This window comes from Lasioglossum baleicum, unplaced genomic scaffold (assembly GCF_051020765.1).
Source record: "Lasioglossum baleicum unplaced genomic scaffold, iyLasBale1 scaffold0026, whole genome shotgun sequence".
Classification (NCBI taxonomy): domain Eukaryota; kingdom Metazoa; phylum Arthropoda; class Insecta; order Hymenoptera; family Halictidae; genus Lasioglossum; species Lasioglossum baleicum.
Genome location: NW_027469086.1, coordinates 1,568,953 through 1,577,995, shown reverse-complemented (window position 1 = coordinate 1,577,995; position 9,043 = coordinate 1,568,953).

Genomic DNA, 9,043 nt, shown 5'->3' with positions numbered 1-9,043 from the left:
AGTACGAACATCGCGAAAAATAATTTGAGTATGTAACGTGGGCGAAAGGGCATTTCCTTCACTGCCCGTCGCACTTTTAACTGACACTATGCTTTCACGGACTCTAAGTCTACTGCGTTAAATTGTCAAACAATGATGGAACGCGCAGGGGTTCGCGTGCTAACACTGATTCTATTTTTATTCCTCGATGCCGTGCTTCTAACATCGGTGACCAACGACTGTCCTACCGACTGCGCCAAATTTGTCACGTCCTGGCGGGGCTATAAAAGCAAGAGAAGAGAATACCGCGGCCCGGCTACTCTACTCTTCCACTGACTGACATTTAATAAAAGTGTTGGTCTTTTTATCAACAGACTAGGACCCGATGCCGACACCTGCATGCAGTCTTACACAGATGAATGATGCACGCGACCCTGAAACATACGCGGTAATATGTTCCACTTACTTTTACGCTTCGCTTGTTTGTCGATTGACACGAGACATGAATTCGCAACGGATGAACAGCTACGGTTGCGCTGATGGCCTTGAATACGGTCCGCTCTGCTTGACAGGGGTTGATCCAAATGGCTGGAAACGACCTTCAAGGATTGACGACTGCGCCAAACTCTGTCACGTCAATATTTGACAGGAACGACCTCCAATGATTGACAGCTGGCTGCTACGGTATTGTAGACGGATGCGCTCGTTGAGGAAACGGGCGTGGACGCTGTACGATACCGTGAATCTAACTCACGAATATCGTCCGCGTGATTGACGATATTTTAACTAGCGAAAACGGGCGTGGACGCTGTGCGATCCCGTGAATTTATCTCGCGAATATCGTCCGCGTGGTTGACGATATTTTGATTCGAGAAAACGGACGTGGATGCTGCGGAGCTTGCTATGCGAGCAAGTCTATCACTATCACGCACGTACGCGAACACGTAACAGGAAATTGAATAAGGAATACTATTCGCGAACTTTCCAGTGAGAACTCTATCTCTAACTAACAACGTGTCACTTCAAACTACGAAGTTAGGAGCAAGGAAATAATAATTGGGATTTAGATTGACTCTGGTAAAACAAAGTATATTAATAACGTAAAAGAATACAAAGGTAAAGATGCTTACTATTAACGAAATCGAAATACGTACTAAGTACGAAATATGAAACGCAATAAAAATGTTTAATTGAATAAACGAAGTAATATTTGAATTAAACGAATAAGAATACGATATTACTGAATGGTATTAGGGACTGTGTCTAAACAGTATGGATTTGGGAAGATTGTGTCTAAACAATCTGGATTTGGAAAGACTATGTCTAAATAGTCTGGACTTGGAAGATTGACGAAAACTCGACTGACCCACTCGGGTCCCCGGAGAGGACTGGGGAGAATCGAACGTTCGTCGACGAATAACGTTCGTCCGAAAAATGCTGACTTCGCAAAAGGGGACCGTGTCCTCTTTGTGCCGGTCTTCGTCGTAAACAGCGCGATGGCCGCCGCACTAGAGTCAGCAGTTTTCGTTCCCAGTGGTGCAGGACTCGAAAATTAAGTGGTAACCATTGGCGTACCTATTTATTTATTTAAATAAATTGGGACTTAGAATATTTTCGAACGCTTGCTCTTGCAAGGCGTTTCGATTTAAATTTTGTATGTCATATGATTAGTTGACATCATTTGTCGACCGATCATATGTTTGAAAATATTCTAAGTACTTTTGAAAATTACCAAAAATCGAAATTTTGGTAAAGTCTAAACAAACGCGAATTGAGAACATAACCTACAAATTTTTAGGTTAGTTTCATGATTTTCGCTCACGAGTCCAATGATATTTCAATCTTCGAGTTTGGGCCATTTTTGGCTATTTTAGGATTTTGACAGATTTTGGATTTTAGGTTATGTTGATGGATTTCGATCAGATGTACGTGGTGTTAAGGATTCATTGTTATGAAGGATTTTTAGGAGTTTTGGAATCTTTAAAGGGGAACGCTCGCTCTTATGTTTCTAATTTTACATGTAGTCTTAAAGCTAACGTCGGAGGTGCGACCGACGTCACACAATAAAGTATTGCATCACTCTGGAAGCATCTAGAAGCTTCTAGAAACGTCGAGAAGTCCAAAGACTGCTGCATCAGCAGTCCCACGCTCGTAGAGGGCAATAGGACAGCCACGAGACTGCAGCGTCAGCAGAAATGCACGTGCAGTCCCCGGGAGCGAAGACGCTGCTGCGTCAGCGGTTCTCCCACTCCGACGACTGAAGAACAAAGAGACTGCAGCGTCAGCCATCCCCACTCCGAACGAAGGAGGCAAGGCAGAGCGGACGCTTGCATCAGTCCGCCTTCAGCCAGCGACTCGCACAGACGTGCCTACCTGGCCTCAGCCGCCAGTCCGGCTTCAAGAGCAGACGTGTTCAGTCTAGCTCCGCGAAAGTGAAGTGTGTCGATCCTTCACTCCTAATTCCAATTCCAATTCCAATTCTAACTCAACTCAACTCAACTCATACATTATTCCTACAACATATTACTATATCCATTATTCATTAATCCAATTACTACTCCTATTATAATATTACTTACATATTGTATACCAGTGTACTTACCAGTTCTTATTTAATATATCGTTGTTATACCAGTGCTTCGATCTTGTTATTCTTGTGTTAGTTCAACACCATCTTCCAATTCAGTTCTTGCATCGAATATATTAAACTCGTGACATATCCGGACTTGGTCTAAAGTGCGCAGTGGAAACGCTGAGCCGCCAATAAGGAATTTGAAGCGAGTCATAGAGAAGTTCTCGTGCCACGTCTAGAATTGGTCTAAAGAGCGCAGTGGAAACGCTGAGCCGCCACTATAGACATGAAGCGAGTTAACTACCTAAAGGGTTAACAACAAATGGAAGTTCATTTTTATTATATTATTATTATTCCACCATTACTATTCCTTACCCATGCGACGCCCACGTCGAGCGGGACGCAAGTATCAACTTGCTAAATTGAGACGCGCGTTAAGAAATAAAGCGGTGCTCGAACAAATCATCGCCACTACCGAGTGGACAGAACTTCTGGGAACCACCGAGCACATTCCGTGTGACGCGTCCGATTACGTTTCTGTATACGGTTGCCCTTGCAACCCTCCTAAAGAGGTCAACCACGCGGACCTCTCGCGAGCTCCGACGCCAGTTCTACATCCGGTCAATTGTCCAGAGGTGATCGACATAGCCGACGACGACGACAGCCGAGACACGATCATCGTTCCCAGGGTCCGTTGCCGAATCATCCGTGACGTTCCTCTGCCAGCTCATCAACGTGTCATCTTGCGGCCAGCATCCAAGGCCACTAACGTCGTCCCGAACCGAGCAGCAGCAACTCTGCCAGATCTTCCCCACCTCGAGGACATCTGTATAGAAGATCCGATGTACGACACCTACTGTCAGTACCGCCAGTTCCTGCTGCAACAATATTATTAGGCGTTAATACAACATTGCGGTGAGTCGTATAATATCTTGTATAATTGTTGAATCCTGTAAACTCACCGTTCTCGTTGCATCCTCTCGCGCGCGATTCTTGTCGGGACACTCCTTGTAACCGCGTCGGACGTTCTTTTCTTGACTGCATCCATAGCAATATCGGTTGTCCTAGTGCATATGACAGCCCGCGGCTGTCTCGGCACGAAAGACCACTCCTCATTTTAATCATAATATCTCAACCGTCCGTCTGTCACTGTTCTCTTTTCTCTCTCCTGGTACCTGTAACAAAAACACAGTGACGGACGTGACAAATTTGGCGCAGTCGGTAGGACATCGAAGTGGTCGCCGATATTTGCATTGATAAGCCCCGACGCGTGTCAGTACGAAATTGACATTTTAAATCTCATTTATATCCTCCAAAATGTCTCGCCCAATCACGCGATCTCAAAGGGATCTCCAAGCAGATCCTAACGCAGACCTTCCCCCAATGACCGAGGAAGAGCTACTCCTTTATGCGCAAGACCTCGCCCGTAGAGAGCAATATCTCAAAGAAGAAACTGATTTTATTGCCAAATTGCGTCTCAAATATGAAGAAGACGCACAAAACCAAAAGAATATGCTCGACGAAATACGAAAAGAGCTTCATAACATCCAAATCACGAGTCAAACCCTACGTCAACAATCGCCTACACCAGGCCCTAGTAACGTCTCTAATATGCGGGAACCTTCACCGCCAGAGCCACGCGAAATCCCACAGTATGAACCTACTGGTAATTTCGCTCTAAAACAAGCCGCCGAGCTTGTCCCTAGATTCGACGGAACTTCGTCTTCCGTCCTACGATTCATACGTGCATGCAAACGCGCGCGTGACACCGTACCGGCCACTGCAGAGCGTGCCCTCACAAAATTGCTCTGCAATAAACTCCACGATCGTGCTTATGCCGCTATAGAAGGCCAGCACATATTCACAATTTCTGCACTATGCGAGAAATTACGAACAGTACTGGGCCCATACAAATTCGTTGACCAGTACCGTGGCGATCTCGCGAGTGTACTCCAAGCTCCAAACGAGCACATCTTAGACTTCATCAATCGCGTTAAAGACCTTCGAACCGCGATTCAAGATGCCACAGATATTGGCCTTGATTACGAAGAGCTGGATCGTTTCGTAGTAGATTGTTTTCTACGAGGTCTCCTTCCCCAGCTGCGTGCTGAAGTGCTTCATTGCCCTTCGCGAAATCCTGCCACTGTTTTCGAAGCAGCCATCTCTGCTTACAGGCAGTATGAGTCAGACCAGACTCGTCGACGAGAACTGATCCGCGAAGAAAAACGAGTCAGCTTCTCTGATAACCGGCCGTATCGCCCGCGTTCCACGTACGAGTCCCCTCGTGACATTCCAGAGCGAACTCAAGAACGCCGCGATAACAGACCGGACTCGTCTCAGCAGTCCTCAAGAAACTCAAACCGGGACTCTTATCGCTCCCCGACGCCGCAACGGCGATGGGAAAATAATCCTCGCGGCCAAAACACGTACCGCGATGGTCGCACAGATCGCCCCTCAAGCCCTAACAAATTTTGCAACTATTGCAAAGTCCCCGGGCACGATATTCACGAGTGCCGTAAGCGCGCTTTTAATAATAATAGGAGGTCGGGAAACGAGTCCGGCCTCCCGACCGAAGCCAACCCAAGGCGGGAGGCCGCATCTTCAACCCAAACTACAGCCCGCACCCAAACAGCTATCCGGACGAACGACCAGTCCGACGATTCGTCTCAGCAGTAAATCTTGCTGCAGACTCACCAATTCCGCGCGTAAAAATCTCCGCCCCTCAATTACAAAAGAAGTGTGAATTTTTGTTAGACACGGGTTCGGAGATCAATTTAATTCGTGCGTCAAGTCTAGAACCAAATCTACCTATAGATCATACGAACACTATAGAAGTCCAAGGAATAACCGAGGGATCCATTCCAACTCTCGGTCAAATTAAAATACACTTACAGGGTCAAAACCCTATCGAATTTCATGTCTTGGAAGAAAACTTCCCAATTAACATCGACGGAATCCTCGGTTCTCCCTTCTTCAGAACAGGAGCCGAGATCTCCTTTGCGAATGAATACATTACGATAGGAAACATTCGGGTTCCCTTCTCGAACCCTTGCGCGCCCACGGCTGAGCCTCGCGATAAATTGGCAGCAGAGGTTATTTCAATGCCTTCGTCTATGACCAACGATCTCGTTAAAACTCTAGCCGCCAAGCGTGAGGAACATTCGGCAAGGAACGTTCGAGTGTCTTCCTCAAATCCTCGTGCACCCGCGGTCAGACCTTGCAGAGCCCCGGTGACGGAGGTTATTTCAATGCCTCCTCGGGATTCAATCGAGTACTCCCTAGAGAAAAACGCCGTGAAAAGCCGGCCGGAATCGAAGGAGACTCGAGAGATATCGGAGTACACTGCGAGAAGTCGGATCGTGGAGCGTGAGGATCGAGTCCGAACAAAGACTCCTCCGAAATCCGAAGAATTCGTCCTCGAACCTCGTACCGTTGCGTGCATAGCGGTCGACGTCGAAGGACCCAAACAGGGATATATCCGCCGTGTTAATGTAGCGCCGGATGTATTCCTGGGTGACTGCGTTGTCACCAATCGTAAAGGCAAAGCGAGCCTCCGGTGTTTTAACACCTCGTCGGAAAGAGTTTCATTTCGATTGCCCCCATTGGAGATGGAAGAAATCGAGTCGTACTCTTCCGACTTTTCTAATTCCGGGTATCATCCCGACGCATTCGGTAACCATCCCGACCTTTCTAATTCCGGGAACCATCCCGACGTATTCGGTAACCATCCCGACCATTCTACTTCCGGGTATCATCCCGACGTATTCGGTAACCATCCCGACATTACTAACTCCGGTAACCAGCCCGATTCTTATTCTAACTCCGGTAACCAGCCCGATTCTTATACTAACTCCGGTAACCAGCCCGATTCTCATACTAACTCCGGTAACCAGCCCGATTCTTATTCTAACTCCGGTAACCAGCCCGATTCTTATTCTAACTCCGGTAACCAGCCCGATCCTTATTCTAACTCCGGTAACCAGCCCGATCAATTCCAAGACCAACTCCATTCCTACGACAATCAAAGATCTTCAAGACCCATATGTAAGCAGGTCTGTTCTATACTGCACGATAAATCCAGTGACAGTTCTAAACCAGAGAAGGATATCAAAGCCTCCAAAGTAAAAGAACTTCATAACTTACTTCGAAATCATATCTTTGATGATCCACAGAAACTCGATTCCTTTCAACTTCCATCTGCACGTTGCCATGCGAAGCGAAACGAATACGATAAAATTAATCTCTGCGCTACAGCGAAATACGCGTCAGCAAGAAAGAAATATAAATCCGAGTACCCTCGCGATAACGGATACCCCTATGGGAATAAGCGAGCGAAATTCGAAGCCCAGCATCGGCAAAATCTCCTTCGACCACCGGAAGATATAGAACAAGTATTCCTACTCAAAGAACCCTGCAAGGGCAAATTCGATGCGCAATATACGGGTCCACATGAAATCTGCGACATCTTAGACTCAAACAATGTGAAAATTAAAGTAGGGAACCATTTTAAGATTGTACATGCAAACAAACTCAAGCGTGCGCCGAATAATCCAACGCAAACCCCGCGTCAGCGAAACGTGACACTCATCTGGACGCAGATCAGAAAAGACAAAAGTGTTAGTGAACAAAGTGATTCCCCACCCACCCTAAACCCCGAGAAAAGACAGTCGAATAATGAACATTGCGAATACGACTTGTCGGACATTACAAAACCAGCCCCAGCCCCACGTGCCGACACCGACAACATTTCAGTGCGACCAGTGTTTCGTATAAATATAGGAAATACTCGCCGAGAACTGTGCTCCCTGCGCGGAGTACCTCCGGACGATGCGTCGCATGTGTCACGTCCTGGCGGGGCTATAAAAGTGTGACGTCGGTCGCACCTCCGACGTTAGCTTTAAGACTACATGTAAAATTAGAAACATAAGAGCGAGCGTTCCCCTTTAAAGATTCCAAAACTCCTAAAAATCCTTCATAACAATGAATCCTTAACACCACGTACATCTGACTGAAATCCATCAACATAACCTAAAATCCAAAATCTGTCAAAATCCTAAAATAGCCAAAAATGGCCCAAACTCGAAGATTGAAATATCATTGGACTCGTGAGCGAAAATCATGAAACTAACCTAAAAATTTGTAGGTTATGTTCTCAATTCGCGTTTGTTTAGACTTTACCAAAATTTCGATTTTTGGTAATTTTCAAAAGTACTTAGAATATTTTCAAACATATGATCGGTCGACAAATGATGTCAACTAATCATATGACATATAAAATTTACATCGAAACGCCTTGCAAGAGCAAGCGCTCGAAAATATTCTAAGTCCCAATTTATTTAAATAAATAAATAGGTACGCCAATGGTTACCACTTAATTTTCGAGTCCTGCACCACTGGGAACGAAAACTGCTGACTCTAGTGCGGCGGCCATCGCGCTGTTTACGACGAAGACCGGCACAAAGAGGACACGGTCCCCTTTTGCGAAGTCAGCATTTTTCGGACGAACGTTGTTCGTCGACGAACGTTCGATTCTCCCCAGTCCTCTCCGGGGACCCGAGTGGGTCAGTCGAGTTTTCGTCAATCTTCCAAGTCCAGACTATTTAGACATAGTCTTTCCAAATCCAGATTGTTTAGACACAATCTTTCCAAATCCATACTGTTTAGACACAGTCCCTAATACCATTCAGTAATATCGTATTCTTATTCGTTTAATTCAAATATTACTTCGTTTATTCAATTAAACATTTTTATTGCGTTTCATATTTCGTACTTAGTACGTATTTCGATTTCGTTAATAATAAGCATCTTTACCTTTGTATTCCTTTACGTTTATAATATACTTTGTTTTACCAGAGTCAATCTAAATCCCAATTATTATTTCCTTGCTCCTAACTTCGTAGTTTGAAGTGACACGTTGTTAGTTAGAGATAGAGTTCTCACTGGAAAGTTCGCGAATAGTATTCCTTATTCAATTTCCTGTTACGTGTTCGCGTACGTGCGTGATAGTGATAGACTTGCTCGCATAGCAAGCTCCGCAGCATCCACGTCCGTTTTCTCGAATCAAAATATCGTCAACCACGCGGACGATATTCGCGAGATAAATTCACGGGATCGCACAGCGTCCACGCCCGTTTTCGCTAGTTAAAATATCGTCAATCACGCGGACGATATTCGTGAGTTAGATTCACGGTATCGTACAGCGTCCACGCCCGTTTCCTCAACGAGCGCATCCGTCTACAATACCGTAGCAGCCAGCTGTCAATCATTGGAGGTCGTTCCTGTCAAATATTGACGTGACAGAGTTTGGCGCAGTCGTCAATCCTTGAAGGTCGTTTCCAGCCATTTGGATCAACGCCTGTCAAGCAGAGCGGACCGTATTCAAGGCCATCAGCGCAACCGTAGCTGTTCATCCGTTGCGAATTCATGTCTCGTGTCAATCGACAAGCAAGCGAAGCGTAAAAGTAAGTGGAACATATTACCGCGTATGTTTCA